The 18,672-nt window shown below is 38.1% G+C and overlaps 1 non-coding gene across 1 annotated transcript; it reads left to right on the plus strand.

The window, feature by feature from the left end:
• The first annotated feature begins 2,376 nt into the window (after positions 1-2,376).
• Positions 2,377-2,483, plus strand: LOC127124048 (small nucleolar RNA R71). Its single transcript, XR_007803691.1, has one exon. It is a non-coding gene; the product is annotated as a small nucleolar RNA R71 (small nucleolar RNA).
• Positions 2,484-18,672: the final 16,189 nt, after the last annotated feature.

Consider the following 18,672-nt stretch of genomic DNA (forward strand, 5'->3'; position numbering starts at 1 on the left):
CAGAAGTAAGAGTGTCTGGCTAGACGCTCCAACATTTGGTCTATAAATGGTAAAGGGAAATGATCCTTCATAGTTGCTTTATTTAATTTTCTATAATCTATACACATCCGCCATCCTCCTTCTAAACGTTTTGTTACATTTTCGCCTTTATCGTTTTGCACGACTGTGATGCCTCCCTTTTTAGGTACTACATGCACAGGGCTCACCCATTTACTATCAGAGATCTGGTAGATGATACCTGCCTCAAGTAACTTAAGAACTTCCTTTTTAACAACAGCACTCATTATAGGGTTTATTCTTCTCTGATGTTCCCTGGAGGGTTTTGAATCTTCTTCGAGCGAAATCCGATGCATGCATACGGATGGACTTATACCTTTCAGGTCAGAGATATTATATCCTAAGGATGAGGGATATCTTCGTAAAACATCTAAAAGTTGGTTCGTTTCCTTTTGGCTCAAGGTAGCACTGACTATAACTGGACGGTTCATCTTTTCATCGAGGAACTCATATCTCAGGTTCTTAGGCAGTTCCTTAAGTTCTAAGGTTGGTTTCTTAGGGCATGGCATAGGATCTGCAGTAAGGGATAAACATTCGTAAAGGTTATCATCAATGTAGGGTTTCTTAAAGTCATCATCTTCCCTTATGAGAGTTGGTGGTAACTTAATTGTTTTTATAATTTCTTTTTGTTCTAATTCTCTAACACATTCATCAATGATATCTAAGGCATAACACGAGTCTCCCATCACAGGTGCCATAAGAAATTTCGAAAGTATAAATTCTATTTTCTCGTCACCTACCTCAAATGTCAACCTTCCTTTCTTAACATCTATTATGGCTCCTGCAGTCGATAAGAATGGTCTACCTAGAAGGATTGGTATATCATTGTCCTATTTGATGTCCATGACAATAAAATCAGTAGGGATAAACAACTGACCTATCCTAACAGGAACATCTTCTAAAATGCCTATCGGATACTTAACAGATCTATCGGCTAACTGAAGTGACATCTTAATGGGCTGTAATTCTCCTAAGTTTAACCTCTCACAAACTGCTAAAGGCATTAGGCTCACACTAGCTCCTAAGTCTAGAAAAGCTTTTTCCATGACATGATTACCCAAAAGGTAAGGAATGGAGAAATTTCCAGGATCTTTATCTTTCTTTGCTAATTTGTCCTCGGAAATAGCATTACATTCCAAAGGCTTCGGATCGTCAAGTCTACGTTTGTTGGTAAGGATGTCTTTGAGAAACTTTGCATAAGAAGGTATCTGGGTGATGGCTTCTGTGAAAGGGATTTCTACATGAAGTTTTTCTATAACTTTAATAAAATTTTGATACTGTTTATTGATCTGGGTTTGTTTGAGTCTTTGCGGATATGGTATAGGTGGTTTATATGGCGGGGGTGGTACGTAAGTTTTGTCTTTAGGTTCCTCTCCTTTTTCTCGACCTTCCTGGTTTTCAGATTCCTCTGGTTCCTTTACTTCGTCCATGGGTTTGGTACATTCCTTAGAAGTTTCGGGTTCACTCAATCTAGGGTTTGGTGGCTCATCATAAGCGTTCCCACTTCGTAGGGTAATGGCATTGGCTTGTCCTCTCGGATTTTGTTGAGCTTGTCCAGGAAATTGTCTTCCAGGTGTAGTCTGAGGGGCTTGGTTTAAAGCTACCTGGGAGATCTGGGTTTCAAGAATCTTAGTATGAGTAACTATTTGGTCAAACTTGGTTCCTAATTGGGTAATCAATTCGTTAACATGAATGTTTTGGTTCATGAACTCCTTGTTTTGTTGGGTTTGAGCGGTGATAAAATTTCACATAATTTTCTCAAGGCTCGGCTTTGGTGGTACAAGTTGCATAGGTTGATTTGATCTAGGGGCTTGATAACTAGGTCTCGGAGATGCATTATTTTGGATTGGGTTATTGTTTTTATAGGAGAAGTTCGGGTGATTCCTCCATCCAGGGTTATAGGTATTCGAGTATGGGTTCCCTTGGGTGTAGTTCACTTGCTCAGAGTGGGTTTCATTTAATAGACTGCATTCTGCGGATTGGTGTCCTTTGGTTCCACATATCTCACAATCCGACGAAACTGCGGCTACAGTATTTGGGTTTATGCATATATGCTCAACTTTGAGGGCTAATGCATCCATTTTAGCTTGCATCATGTCTATAGAGCTTAGTTCATGCACTCCTCCTTGGGTTTCCTTCTTCTCAACTGTCGCTCGTTCGACTCCCCATGATTGATGGTTTTGAGCCATATCTTCGATGAGGGCACTAGCTTCAAGATAAGGTTTGTTCATCAGAGCACCGCCTGCGGCAGCGTCGATGGTCATCTTTGTGTTGTAATGAAGTCCATTATAGAAGGTTTGAATGATTAACCAATTTTCTAAGCCATGATGTGGGCATGCTCGTAACAACTCTTTATATCTCTCCCAAGCTTCGAACAATGATTCTCCTTGGTTTTGGGTAAATCTAGTTATATGGTTTCGAAGAACGGCGGTTTTACTCGGGGGAAAATATCTAGCAAGAAAAACTCTTCTAAGGTTATCCCAAGTCGTAATGGAATTGGGTGGAAGGGAATCTAACCATGATAGGGCTTTATCTCTGAGGGAAAAAGGAAATAATCTTAAACGTATTGCCTCAGGAGAAGCTCCATTGGTTTTAAAAGTGTCTTCTAATTGAAGAAACATTTTTAAATGTTGGTTTGGGTTCTCAGTAGCGAGACCTGCGAATTGTCTCTGTTGCACTAGTTGCAACAGGGATGGTTTAAGTTCAAAATTATTAGCTGGGATGGTTGGGTTTACTATACTAGAACTAGGTTCTTCATTAGATGGTTGAGCGAAATCTTTAAGAGGTCTTTGGTTTTGATCTTCGGCCATAGCTCTCTTAATTCTATGAAAGAATAAACGTGCGCGAGCGTAACGTTCAGGTTCCGCCAGAGGGTGTACTAAGCTTAAACTTCCGGTGCTGCGAGTTCTTCGCATTGACCGGCGGAAAATAGCCTAAGTTTAAACGATATAACAACAGGGAAATGAAATTTGACGAAATTGGTCCCCAACAATGGCGCCAAAAACTTGATGCGGTGTTTCGCAAGTATACGAACGCGTCAGAGTAATATAAAAGATTATCGAATCCACAGAGACCAAGTGTCAATCTATCGTTATCTGTCGTTATGGTGTTTATCAAAGGCAATCAAAATAAGTATTGTTGGAGTGTGCAATGAAAAGTAAAGTGTTGAATAAAGACTAATTAATAAAGACAGGGTCGAATGTAATTCACGTAATCAATTAATAATCCAAGTACTTGCTAATAGAATTACTTATGGGCAATGTTTCCTACTTTGAAAAGAACTAATTTAACAGGAACAGTCGCTTTCGCGTATTCAGAACCGAGTTGTACTCCCTAATCAAACCCTCTTATTGTCACTTATAAAAAGGCGCGCATTGCGTTAGAGTAGTAAACCTATTTTTAAGAAATATAGTATCTTGACTAAGTTGAAAAGTATTATAACCTGGATTTCTTAACCAAAAGAGGTTCTTACGAACCAGACTCTAAACTTATAAACGCGTCCAAAAATAGTTTTAAAATCTCTTTTCTTCTTAATGTTAAAATCTCCTAATGAACTAAACAAAGCGCTTTCGCTGTTTTTGAAATAGTTAAAAACAATTAAGTTTAAAAAGACGTTGGACGACTTTCGATCTTACCCAACGGAATTGAAGTGCGGGAAAACTTAAGTTAAAAGTTAAAATAGCCCTTAAGTGCTTCTACGAACAATTGTACGGATTATCGGTTCAATTATGATTCTTACATTCTAACCTTATAGATTTAGTTAGACATGGTAAAGTAAAAGTGCATTAATTTAAATAAAAGTAGTGCGAGTGCGGAAAGTAAATAAAAGTAGTGCGAGTGCGAGAAATAAATAAAAGTACTGCGAGTGCGGAAAATAAATAATTTAAAGCGAGTGCGAGGAAATAAATAATTTAAAGCGAGTGCGAGGAAATAAATAATTTAAAGCGAATGCGAGGAAATAAATAAAAGTAAAGCGAGTGCGGGAAAATAAATAAAGTAAAGCGAGTGCGGGAAAATAAATAAGATAAAGACAAGTAATAAAAACCTGCTCCAATCGGAGGGTTGAATAAATTGCAAAGAGGAAATGAAAATGGCGGCAGGATTAACTTCCTTCCAAAGTGCTCCAAACTCGATTACAGACTCTATCACAGACTCGATTACACGATTGTGGTAACACTCCAATGCGAAGCGATTACCACTTTATAATACTGAATATATGCCTAAGTGAAACAAAGTTGCTCTGTGTTTGCCTCTGCTCTAAGTTTGGATGATTGTAAAAGTGATTTCGAGTTTCTATTTATAAGCAAGTAAAAAGATGGAAATGACAAGGATGCCCTTCAACTTGAAAATGGGAGGGAAAAACTTTCCTCTTGTGGCGCCCGCCACAAGGCCATGGCGCCCGCCACAAGCACAAAATGAGGCGCCTTAGTGGAAGTAGTGGGGAACATGGAAGTTGAGGAAAGTTGAGCTTGGACACGTCATGGCAGTGTCTATGGCGCCAGCCATGGGGTAGGCCACAAGTACAAAATGCTGAATTTTAGGGTTTTTAGCTCTTTTTCACTCCTTTTCTCGATCGGGGCTCCTATTAAAGTAAAAACCTGAAAACAAAGGAAAACATAGCAATAACACAACAAAATGATAACAAAACAACTAGAATGCATGTGAAATCGGAGTCGAAAATACGGTAAATTTTAGTGTTATCAGCTACATCACACTGAGAGACATCTTGGAAGCCTGAAAGCTAGACAAAACATGGTGAGAACTACAAAAAGCCAAACACTTGTCATCATGAGAGCTATTCAGGTATGTCTTTGTCTCTCTGGGTTTGCATTAGAGATATTGAAATCGCATAGCACACTATACACACTGAGGCATTGATTTTGTATTTTAACCCTGAGCCTTTCCAGCCAACCCGTTATTATTACCCTTCGTTCACCAATTTTGAGCCATATTTCCTTTTGTTTGTTATTTTACCATTGTATATAGACATAAGCCCATACACTACCATACCTTGCTTAGATAAGTGTTGTTTACCCCGAAGATGCCAAAAAGCCTAAGTTTGGGGTTTCATCAAAATTTGGGGACACCGGCAAACCTTAGATAAGTGCAAAAAGATGAGAAAACTCAAAGAAAAAGAAGAGAAAGAAAAAAAACATGAAGCACTTATCTAGAAATATTATGGTTGGCAAAAAGCATGCTCAAAAGAGCAATAAAAGAAAATATATGCGCCAATGAACCTCAACAAAATCGGTGTCCAAAAGAAATACCCCCGAATTTTAAATTTGAACAACGGTACGAGGGTAACAACACGAAATCTGAGCCTAAACCCCTGGTATTCCCTTTTTTTTGTTTTAATTCCCCACCTTACACCTTAGCCCTGCTACAACCGAAAAAATCCTCGAATAGTGTGTGTTTTGTGTTGCTTGTATGAAGGTATCTATATTTTAAACCTAAGAGTTGACTTTGCGTGCTCTGTGTTTCTTGAGTGTAAACGCTTTGACCCTGAGAGATGTGGTGAGAGTGTGGAAAGCTACAGGCCAAAAGATGTGTCAAACTTAAATTGTGGCTAAAGTCGGAAATCGGGAAGAGTGAAACTGTGATTGAAAAGTGAACAGGAGAACGCGAAAGATCGCAGTAGCATTGTGGATGCAAAATTTGGGGGCAATCGTCCTGATGTCTCAAGCATCACTTGAGGACAAGCAATGAGATAAGTTTGGGGTTGTGATCAGTCTCCAATTCTCCTTGTTTTCTGACACTCATTCGACACCTTTGTAAGAAGTCGGTAACACATTAGTTCACTTATTTTATTGTTTTGTTTAGTTATTTATATGTTTGGTATTGTGTCTCTATTTGTCGAGTATATGTTATATGCATCGTCATACTCCATTTTATATCCTTTTGTGGTAGTTCTTTTGGTTTCATGAATAAACAAGTGCACTGGAGGGATAGACAAGCAAAATAGGCGTTTTGGGCCCGTCGGGAGAAGAAAAAAGGGACTTACAGTAGCCCTGACACGACCACCCGTGTTGGCCAACACGGGCCGTGTCAGGAGAAGAGGCATGGAAATGGAAAACAAGGAGCTGACATTGGTGCCCGTGTCAGCTGACACGGCTCGTGTCAGCCTCCCTGAAGGGGAGTGTCAAGGGCATTGTGTCCGAGAAGCCAACACGACCTGGTGTGTTGCCTGACACGGCCAGTGTTGGCTTGGGCACTTAATTTTCCATTTATGTGTTGTTTTTGGCACAGCTTATCCCAGAGGGCAAGTTGGACTTTTACGCAAGGAAAATTGTCATCAGGAACTATTTATAGTGGATTTGAATATGGAGAGAGGGACTTTTTGGATGATAGAAAATTGGAGACGATCAAGATTGAAGCAGTGAAAAGTAAAGAAGAACGGAGATCCTTCAAGAGCGGACGCGATTGAAGATCAACGGAACTCCGACCTTTTTGTAATGTCTCAATTTTACTTTGTATCTGATTTAAATAATATGATAGCCTAAACCCCCAAATGCCAGGGGGTGTCCCTGAATTGATCATGTAATGACTCTGATGTTTGATTTCCCTTAATACATGTTATTTGATTTCAATTTCGTTGTATGATTTGCATAATGCTTTCTTTTTGGCAAAAATTAAGATTGATGTATGGTTAACGATTAGCAGGACTGCAATGGTTAAGGTTTTCATACAGTGAAACCATATTAGAGATCACCTAGGACTAGGGATACCCTATGGTTACCGGATTATTCTTGTTAATTTAAAATGCTTGGTTTCATTATAATCACCTAAGAACTTAGAGGTTAGATTGAATACCAAAGGTTTCCCTCCGAGGTCTTAGGGGGAAATAATCTTAAGATCCGATAATTGAAATAATGTTCAGTATTAAGGAGATATACACTCAAGGGTCATTACAGGAGATTTTTATACACCTTCCTTAGCATATCATACTAATCCAGGAAAATATTTATTTGCTCTATTTTTCCTTACAGTGAATTTTACCAAACCAAAACTCTTACTTTTGTTCAATTGAGTGACTGTTACTCCTATATAGCTGCGCAATCCTCGAGATCGATCTTTGCGAAACATCCCTCTTCATTTGAAGAAGTTTGAGATTGATGCTAATATGATGAAGAAAGGAAGGATCTAAGGGCTAACTTGTGAGTTTCTCATTGGGAGAGCTACTGCTTTTACTTAAGTTGGTAGTATGGACGCTTTTCAAGCCATCTTTGTCTTGCTCATTTTTGGTTTAGCATTGGTCTCGAATGTTGACAACTTTGTTGATGTTAACGCCATTAGAATGTTCTTGATTGGAAATCCTGTTCCAAATTTATTGGATGACACATATTTCTCTCTGTATCTAAGTAATTCTAAAGGTGATGGAACCGTTGTGTGTTGCATCCCTCTTTTGTACAAGTGGTTTATTTCACACTTGCCTCAGACACCAGTCTTCTTGGAGAACAAGCAATCTCTACGGTGGTCTCAGAGACTTATGTATCTCACTAATGATAATATTACTTGGTATGATTCGGTATTTGATGGCTTGGAGATTATTGACAGTTGTGGTGAATTCTCTAATGTGCCTCTTATTGGTACACAAGGAGGAATCAACTACAACCTTGTTTGAGCTCGTCATCAACTTGGGTTCTCCTTGAAGGATAAGCCTAATAACGTTCAGTTACAAGGTCTATTCTATCAAGAGGGTAAAGATCCCAAAAATTTGAAATGTAGAATGGTGCATGCTTGGCATAATGTTCAAAGGAAATGGAAGAGCGATCTTGGTCCATGAAATTGTGTAGCTTTGGAATCTTACATTAGTTGGGTGAAGAAGAAAGCTTTGGAGCTTAAGATATCATACGCCTGCAAAAGACCTATGTCTATGGTTGTGGCCGAGCCATCAACTCTCCCTACCCAAGATGTAGAGGAGTTGGATGAAGCAAGAGAGGGACCTTTGAGAAGAACGGTTACATGCTTTGAATTGAAAGCAAGTGGAGTTGCAGCTTGAGTTGAAAAACAAAGATGCACTCATCGAGATTCTTGAAGAGCGTGTAGTGAAGATAGAGAGAGCCATATGATTTATTTTTCTCTAGTATTCCTCAGCCTTCCGGTGCTTGGAAGAAGATCTTCTATCAGCTCATCATCGAAAAAGCTCATATGAAGACCGCTTATGAGTCAGAAATCAGACGCATTCGAAGGAAGTATACACCCTTGGCTAGTTCAATTGACATAATTGATAGGGATCCTTAGTATGATACTTTCCTTCTCTCTTTTATTTGTACTTTGGTTTCTAAAATTGTACTCAGTGTAATCCTTCCAAATTTTATGAATAAAAAGAGATTTTTATGGTCAATACAAAATGTTATTATTGATTTTTATTATTGAAATATTTGCAAGTAAGGCTTTATATGTTCCTTGAAAAGATTAAAATAAAAATATTGCATTTCATGCACCATTTACACAGAAGGTTTCTTTCCTTCTAGCCCTTCGGCCAGATGTCTCATTGTTTTTCGTCTTTGTATCAGACAAGCTGACTTATTAATACAATACTCACGCTAATCACCAATGAAGAATGGATCATTTGGAAAAATAAAACCGAGAGCTCAAGGAAGAAATTTCTAGACTCACCACTCTTATGGAGTCATTCATTGTTGCTCAAAATCAACCGACTCCAACTCCTGTAACTCCTCAGTAAAGGACTATTATCTCAGAGGTCGTTTTAACACCAGTATCTGTGATTCCTGCCAGCCAGCCCGCACAAGCTATGCCTTCCGGATTCCCGTGGGGAATGCCTCTGAATTTTATGTCTGAAGGTTATGCTCCAATTGTTGCTCCTATGTCGGCATCTCTCCCGGTCATGTCGACGCCTTCTCCTATTGTGCATGTTTTGCCTCGTATTGAGGAAACTATTTATCATTCTGAGCCGTCTGAGGGCCCTGATATGTTTGAGAAAATGGATGAGATGAAAGACCGAATTCAAGAGCTGAAAAGGGAATTGAATACCTTGAGGTGTAAAGATCTATTCGGGAAAAGTGTTGTTGAATTGTGCTTAGTTCCCAATGTTAATCACTGTTAAATTCAAGGTCCCCAACTTTGAGAAGTATAAGGGAAATACTTGTCCTTTGAGCCATATTGTGATGTACGCCCGCAAGATGTCGACCCAGACAGATAATAATCAATTGCTCATCCACTATTTTCAAGACAGTCTGACCGGTGCAGCACTTCGGTGGTATATGGGTTTAGACAATGCTAGTGTTCGTACTTTCAACGACTTAGGCGAGGCCTTTGTCAAGCAATACAAGTAGAACGTAGATATGTCTCCCAATCATGATCAGTTACGCCCCATGTATTAGAAGGATAAGGAGACGTGTAAGGAGTACGCGTAAATATGGAGAGAGCTTACTGCTCAAATTAGTCCCCCATTGGAAGAAAAGGAGATAACGAAGATCTTCCTCAAAACCCTGAGTTCATTCTATTATGAGTGTATGATTTCCAATTCTCCCAATGACTTCACCGAAATGGTGAACATGGGGATGCATTTAGAAGAGGGTGTCAGTGATGGTTGTTTGTATAAAGAAGAAGTATCTACTAGCAAGAAGTATGGAGGGAGTTTCTCTAAGAAGAAGGAAGGGGAAACAAATTCAGTATCTGCGGGGAGGAAAAAAAGGCCTCATGTGAGGAAAAATTATAGATCTCAACAGCATCATCAGGTATCATCTGTCATTCCAGTATTCACCAACAATTCTGCAATTCAATCAACACTAGTTCAATAACAACAACAACAACAACATGCTCACAACAATCATAATTACTACAACAATCAGCATAACAATTTTGAAAGGAAGAAGGTCACTTTTGATCTTATTCTGATAACTTATGCAGAACTATATCATTCTCTTGTCGTCAAGAATTTGATCCAGCCGAGGAATCCTCTGCATACACCTGAGCCTTTGCCATGGTGGTACAACCCCGATATGCACTATGCTTTTCATCAAGGGGTTCCCGACCATGACATCGAGAATTGTTATCCATTGAAGTATGAATTTCATAAATTAATCAAAAGTGGGATGGTGTCCTTTAAGGACCGCGCACCAAATGTCAAACCTAATCCTTTACCCGCTCATGGAAATTCTTCTATGAATATGGTAGATGGTTGTCCTGGTAATTTCAGGGGTTTTGATGTTCGTCATATCCAAAGGTATTTGGTAGAGATGCATAGAACTCTGTGTTTGATTATTGATTGTGAACATGATCATGATGGTTATGTTATCTATAGTGCTAATCCACGAGGATGTGTGATTGTCAAGAGGGACATTCAGAAGTTGATGGATGAAGGTGTTACTTAGATCAATCAATCCAAAGATATGGGTAATGTTGTGAATGTTATTATGCCAGTATTTAAGACTCCCGAGCGAGTAGTGATCCAGTTTGATAGCATCAAAAGAGATAATAGATCGGTATCACTATTGGTAATACAGTTAGCGGGCCCGGTCCCATATGCGTTCGATAAAGCTATACCTTACAAATATAATGCTACTATGATTGAAAATGGCCAAGAGGTTCCTCTTCCCGCAACAAATCCAGTAGTGAGCATTGTTGATGTTGTTAAGGTGACCCGTAGCGGTCGTGTATTTGGCCCAGTATCTCCGAAGGTTGTGGAGGATGTTGTGGTGGGTAAGAAGGAGGATGTTCCTTTGGTTAATCCTGTTAACGCTCCAGTTTGCCATTCTAGTGAATCCAGCGGGTTAAAGGTTAAGGATGATTATGATGAAGTTCTCCGATTAATTAAGAACAGTGAGTTTAATGTTGTGGAGCAGCTTCTCCAAACGCCATGCAAGATCTCTGTCTTATCGTTGCAGAAGGTGCTTGAGCAAGCATATGCAGAGCGTGATGTTACGGTTGATCAGTTTAATCGTATCATTTCCAATATCACTTCATGCAACAATTTGAGTTTCTGCGATGAAGAACTTCCCGAGGAAGGCAGAAATCATAACTTTTCCCTCCATATATCCATGAATTGTAAAGAAGATGCTTTGTCCAATGTCCTGGTAGATATTGGCTCGTCTTTTAACGTTCTAACTAAATCTAATTTGGCAAGGTTATCTTATCAAGGCGCACCCATGAGGTACAGTGGTGTGGTTGTGAAAGCGTTTGACGGTTCTCGTAAAACTGTCAATGGAAAAGTGGACCTCCTAGTTAGGATCGGTCAGAGTGATTTCCATATTAATTTCCAAGTAATGGACATTCACCCAGCCTATAGCTGTTTATTGGAAAGGCCTTGGATTCATGAGGCTGGTGTTGTCACGTCGATGCTACATCATAAACTCAAAGTTGTTAAGAATGGAAAGCTCGTTGTTGTGGGAGGTGAGAAAGCGTTGTTGGTAAGCCATTTGTCGTCTTTCACATATGTTGAAGCTGAAGAAGAGGTTATAACTCGTTCCAAGCTTTGTCGGTAGCTAATGGAGTTCAAAAGACTGGGGCATCCATGTCTTCCTTGAAAGATGCACAAGAATTTGTTTAGGCTAGTGGCACAGACAAATGGGGTCGTGTCGTAGAAGTAGTCGAGAACAAGAACATAGCTGGTCTGGGATTTCAGCAAGGGCCTTTCAAAGGCGATGTCAAGACTATGCAACAAGTTTTCCTTAGTGGATGGTTCATTCACAAAGAAGAACAACACTCAGCTGCGATCGTTGAAGATGAAGATGAGAAAGATAGTGCCAACTTTGTGACACACAGACAGATTTGCAACAATTGGGTTGTTGTTCAAATTCTTGTTGTGGTCCATCGTTCAAAGTAACTTGTCTTATTGTTTAGTAGAGAAATCCTTCTCCTGTGCCTAAGGGAGAAGCGAAACATTGCCAGGCATTTTCAAATTATCATCAATAAAATGCAATTTTATTCATCCATATTTATGTTGTTTTTACTTTTTGCTTTTTCTGAAAACGGTAATCACAAAAAACATAAATAAGCAATCATTTTTCCCATATCTACATAATATTTGTTTGCACTTCATATTTCTAAAATCAAAATATCAAATCATTATGCATGTTGCTTCTCAAACCCATTGAAAATAATGATCCTACTTCATCTCCAAACTTTGATTTCCCTGTGTTTGAAGCTCAGGAAAAGAATGATGATGAAGACGTTCCTGATGAGTTATCCCATTTTCTTGAGCACGAGAAAAGACCCATTGAGCCGTTTGAAGAGCAGATTGAGTTGGCCAACTTGGGTTCCGAAGATGATATCAAGGAAGTCAAGATTGGGTTGCAACTTTGTCCAAAGATTAAGAAGGGGTTGGTTGAGCTACTCCATGAATACTCTGATGTGTTTTCTAGGTCTTATCAAGATATGCCAGGTCTTGATACTGATATTGTGAAGCATAGATTGCCACTGAAGCTAGAATGCCCGTCAGTCAAGCAGAAGTTGAGAAGAACTCATCCTGATATGGCAGTGAAGGTCAAGGAGGAAGTGAAAAAACAGATTGATGTTGGTTTCCTTGTTACCTCCGAATATCCATAGTGGGTGGCCAATATTGTGCATGTTCCTAAGAAGGACGGAAAAGTTTGCATGTGTGTTGATTATAGAGATTTGAAAAAAGCTAGTCTGAAAGATGATTTCCTCTGCCACACATTGATATGTTGGTAGACAATATAACTAAATTCAATATCTTTTCTTTTATGGAGGGATTTTCCAGTTATAATCAGTTTAAGATGGCACCCGAAGATATGGATAAGTCCATATTCATTACGCCTTGGGGAATATTCTGTTATCGAGTGATGCCTTTCGGTTTGAAGAATTCTGGTGCAACATACCAGAGAGCCATGACCACTCTTTTCCATGATATGATGCATAAAGAGATTGAGGTCTATGTTGATGATATGATTGCTAAATTAAGGACTAAAGATGAGCATGTCAAGCATTTATTGAAGCTATTCCAGCATTTGAGGAAGTATAAACTCCATTTGAACCCCAATAAGTGTACATTTGGTGTTCGCTCTGGTAATTTATTGGGCTTTATTGTCAATGAGAAGGATAATGAAGTTGATCTTGCCAAGGTCAAAGAAATACAAGAGATGCATGCGCCCAAAACTGAGAAGCAAGGTAGAGGTTTTCTCGGCGACTTGAACTATATCTCAAGATTTATATCGCATATGACTGCCACATGTGCACCTATATTCAGGCTCCTTATGAAAGATCAGTCTTGTAATTGGACCGAGGATTGCCATAAAGCTTTTGACAGTATCAAAGAGTATTTGCTTGAGCCTCCGATTCTGTCTTCGCTTGTTGAAGGAAGACCTTTGATCATGTATTTGACTGTGTTTGAAGAGAGTATGGATTGTGTTCTTGGTCAACAAGATGAATCTGGTAAGAAAGAATATGCAATTTACTACCTCAGTAATAAGTTCAATGATTGTGAGTCTCAGTATTCTATGCTTGAGAAGACATGTTGTTCTTTGGCTTGGGCTTCTAAGCATTTGCACCAGTATATGTTGAATCATACTACTTGGTTGATATCCAAGATGGATCCAATCAAGTACATATTTGAAAAGTCTGTTTTAACTGGGAGGATTGCCCGTTGGCAGATGTTGTTATATGAGTATGATATTGAATACCGAGTTCAGAAGGCGATTAAAGGTAGTGTCTTGGCTGACCATTTGGCTCACCAACCTATTTATTATTAGCAGTTAGTGCAATTTTATTACCCTGATGAAGAGACTTTGTATTTGAAGATGAAAGATTGTGATGAACCATTGCTTGAAGAAGGGTCAGAACCTGATTCCCGTTGGGGCATGGTATTTGATGGAGCTATTAATTCATATGGTAATGGAATTGGGGCAGTGATTATTACTCCTCAAGGAACTCATTTTCCGTTTACAACTAGATTGACCTTCAAATGTACAAATAATATGGTTGAGTATGAAGCTTGCATTATGGGGCTCGAATAAGCCATTGATCTTAGAATCAAATATCTCGATGTCTATGGAGATTCAACTTTGGTGGTTAATCATATCAAAGGTGAATGGGAGACGAATCAACCTGGTTTGATACCGTATAGAGATTATGCGAGGAGGATATCAACTTTCTTTACAAAGGTTGAGTTTCATCATATTTCAAGCGTTTATCCCCAGCATGGTTGATGTGATGTTCTCCTTGTGGTTCATCATCTTTCCCCAGCTGAGGCCTTTGTGAATTTTCATTCTCAGTTTGCATTTATTATGATTGAACCTTGGATCTCCGTAAAACCTTTATTTGGTTTTTAGGTTCCTAACACCTTTATTTGGTTGTTGCATAGCCATGGCATGATTTCTCCCTTTGTGAGTTCTGCAGGCCTGGTTGATTATTTTGGTACCTTGGAATTGGTTTATTTCTAAATTTCCAAGAAGAGTCTTACGACTGTTGTGTTTTCCTCTTAAGGAATATATTGCTGATTGCATCCTCGTGTCGTGTTTGATTTTTCTTGGAGAATTTTATTCCCCAGTGAAGTCCCACAGAGTTGATATTAATTATTGGAATTCCCAGTAATTTGTTTGGTTCCCCACTTAGAGTTTTACCTTTTGTTGTGACGTGGATTCCCCGTGGAGTTTCCTCTTCTGTTGACTCCTCATTCAGGCGGTGTTTGATTCTGAGCAGTATTGATGTAGTCGTCCCCTGTAGGGTTGTCTCCTCCCATTTGATATGGTGTTGACCTAAAATTTCCTGCAACATTGACTTATTTCTTTGAAGTATATATATATATATATATATATATATATATATATATATATATATATATATATATATATATATATATATATATATATATATATATATATATATATATATCCCTCAGCTTGAGATATGGATCCTCAACAGATCCCTCTTATCTTCAGCTTTTTGATTGATATCCTCAGTAGTGCTTCTGTCCCCCGCGAAGTTACGAAGCTATATTTTCTCCTCTCCCAGAGAATTTGAGCTTTAAGCAAGATCTTTGTCAATCATTGCTTATCCTTAGCAGTTATTTCCTCCTCTCCCGAGAATCAAGTTTTGAGTACGATCTGTTATGATCCCCGTAATTTATATATATATATATATATATATATATATATATATATATATATATATATATATATATATATATATATATATATATATATATATATATATATATATATATATATATATATATATATATATATATATATATTTTTTTTTTTTTTTATTTCCTCTGAGCGTTGAGTCTTCAGCACTTTTTGGTCGGATGCATGTTCTCCATGACTTTCCCCATCCAGAGTTGAGCATTTGATTTGGATTGTAATATCCCCAGTCTTCCTTGATTACATGGTCGTGTGTTGTCCCTAGGGAATTGAATATTTGAAGTTAGGATTTATATGCTCGATGATTTATTTTCATTCCTAGTAGGTTCCCCAGTTGGTGTTCTCATCTTGTTGAGATTAGTCGAGTATCTAGTTGTGATGATTGGATCTTCAGTGTTTGTATCCTTTGTGCTCGTTTTTCAGCATAATCATATACGTACTCATGCATATACATGCATAAACATGGCATCAGATATTTCATTATGCATTTTTTACACATTGACCTAATTTTTCTGATCCCTTGCTTTGGCGATATCATCTTCCCATGTAGATTTGGTGTGGTTGTCCTCCTTCAATATAGAGTGTTAGCCCCTTAAGCAGAAAGAGTTTATCCTTTTTTATTCCCTAATGAGTTATTTCCTCGTGGATGATTATTATTTCTGTCTTTTCCGCAGTTCATTATCTGAATGGAACCACTCCCATTGAGTTATGTCCTCATTGGATTGAGTCTTTTTTGACCGTTTCTTTCTAGTTCTTACCTTGATAGATCTTTTGGTCTCCCAAGAATTTTATTACCCAGTAACTGGTAATATCCTTCTTGATGTTGAGTACTTTACCTATGTTAATTTACCCAGTAACCAATAAAAGGTAATTTACTTCTTTGATTTCTTCAGCGGATTCGTTTTCATTTCCCTAGCGAGTTTATCCTTGATATTTTCATCTTAACCGGTGACGGATATTCTCTTTGGTATTCTACCCAGTAACCGGTAGTTGTAAATCCTATTTCTCTTTGGTAGTTTATCCTTGATATGTTCATCTTAATAGGTGACATATATTCTTCCTTCTAAGTCTATCCTTGATATGTTCACCTTAATTAGTGACGGATATTCTCTCTTTGGTCTTCTACCCATTAACTGGTAGTTGTAAATCCTTCTTTCCCAGCAATTTTATCCTTGATATTTTTACCTTAACCGGTAACGGATACTCTTTGCGACAAGTATATCCTTGATATGTTCACCTGAATCGGTGATAGATATTCTCTCTTCGGTCTTCTACCCAGTAACTGGTAGTTGTAAATCCTTTTTTCCCAGCAAGTTTATCCTTGATATGTTTACCTTAACCGGTAATAGATACTCTTTGTGGCAAGTCTATCCTTGATATATTCACCTTAATCGATGACGAATATTCTCTCTTTGGTCTTCTACCCAGTAATCGGTAGATATAAATCCTATGTTTTTTGTGGGTGATCGCCTTTGTTAGGATGCCCAGTAACCGATAGTTGGTGATTCTCCCCGGCAGTTTATCCTTGATATGTTCATCTTAACCGGTGACGAATATTCTTTCTTCTGAGTCTATCCTTGATATGTTCACGTTAATCGGTGACATATATTCTCTATTCAGTCTTCTACATAGTAGTAGCTAGTTGTAAATCCTATTTCTTCATTTTTCTAAGTTAGATATTCTTACCCAATATCCGGTAATGGATATTCCTCATTTTTTTTAGTGAGTCATCCTTAATATGTTTACCTTAACCGATAATGGATGTCCCTCTGCCTAGTAACAGATGGTAGATAATATATCTCTTTTACTCCTGTGTTGAAGTTTTTCTTCCTTAGTTGATTCTGGATTCGTATTTCTTTGTGAAATCGAATTTCCTTTTGATTGTTTGGGTATTTCAGCTTTGTTCTGATTTACTCCTTCCCATGTGGTTTGTTTCTTGCCGTGTTGGCTTTGTTCCAATACATGCTGATTCTTTTCCCCAATCCGAGTCTTTCCATTGATTTATGGAAATCCCCTTATGTCTCCAACAGTTTTTAAGTCGTAGCCTGGCCTACGCAAAGCTTTTTATCCCCATAGTCTTTGTCTCCTCAGTGAGTTTTCCTTATGGAATGCATTGTGCTCCTGTGAACTTTTAGTCTCTCCCGGATTCTTTTCCTTTATGGCGATATATTCTCCATAAAGATTATTTTTGCATTCATATCATATGCATCATGAGGTCTCTAAGGGACCAATATTTGTTTCTTATTATTTTTATTTAAGTCCATTCTACCGCATTGATACAAAGATTTTAACCTTCACATCCTCGGATAGAATGACCTTAAATAGGGGCAACTGTAAGACCCCAATTTTGACCCCTAAGATCCCTAATGTCAGCTCATAACTTGGCATTGACATTGGGATCACATCTTGGTATCCTCCTCACCTATCATTCATTGGGTTGGCATTGAGAGAGATCACCAAGCATTTGTGATTTTATCATACTTTATTTTCTTTGTTTACTAACCAAAATCCAAAAATATGTCTAGTGTAGTTTTGTTTCTTTTGTAGGTAGTGTGTGTATCCACCTGTGCCTCATCAAGCTCACATCTAGGGTTTGAGACCCTCAGTGCAAGGGGTCGAGTTAGAAAAGGTCCACATTGGTTTAAAGCATCATATATGTATCCCCATGTTCTTTATTTGTCATTTTGATCAAGAGTTTGAAGCTTGTTTGTCAAGGAAGCCCTAATTCATCTGGGTATCTTGTGTGCCTTCCTCAACAAGTTTCTTCAACATTTGGTAAAATATATCAAGGGATGCTTCATTTTACTTCATCATAAGCATATATGATCTTCCATGCGCCTCAAAGAGCAAAGTAACTTCAAGTTTGCAAGTTGGTTCAAGGAGGTTGACCAGAAAAGTCAACTGGTCAAATCTAGGGTCCCCTAGACCCTATCTCCTACAATTTTTATTATATGAAAATTATTCAAAAATAAAAGTTACTCTATATGACATTCCAAGCAACTTTAATGTTGGCATCAAGAGCTAATTTTTGCTTGGAAATTCATTTTTAATGGTGAAAGATTATAGGTCATTTTGTATGTGCCCTAGATAGAAGGTCAACTTCCAAGAACCATAACTTCTTTAATTTTTAGGATATGAAGATTCTCCAAGTTTCATGATCAACTTTAATATTTCTTCTTAATATTTTCATATTTTTAGAAAGGTCAAATTCCACTTTCAAGGGAGTGTGCCATGGAGAAACATTATAGGTCCATTTTGGTCCTTATCATTGAACAAACAATTTTCCTCAACTTCTAAAATCCATAAATCTATCATGCTAGCTCCAAATGGTGTCAAATTTGTGACGAAATTTAAGATAATTGAAATAGATACAACTTTGAAGCATGAACCAAAGTCATTTTAAGCTCATAGCAAAAGTTATTCAAAGTGGAAAAATGGGTCATTTGACTTTTAACTTAGAAAAGTTTCAACTATGTTTGATTACTCCAACTTCAAGGACAAAATTCATCATGTTCCAAACTTCAAATGGAAAAAGTCCCAACATCAAAGT

This window comes from Lathyrus oleraceus, chromosome 2 (assembly GCF_024323335.1).
Source record: "Lathyrus oleraceus cultivar Zhongwan6 chromosome 2, CAAS_Psat_ZW6_1.0, whole genome shotgun sequence".
Classification (NCBI taxonomy): domain Eukaryota; kingdom Viridiplantae; phylum Streptophyta; class Magnoliopsida; order Fabales; family Fabaceae; genus Lathyrus; species Lathyrus oleraceus.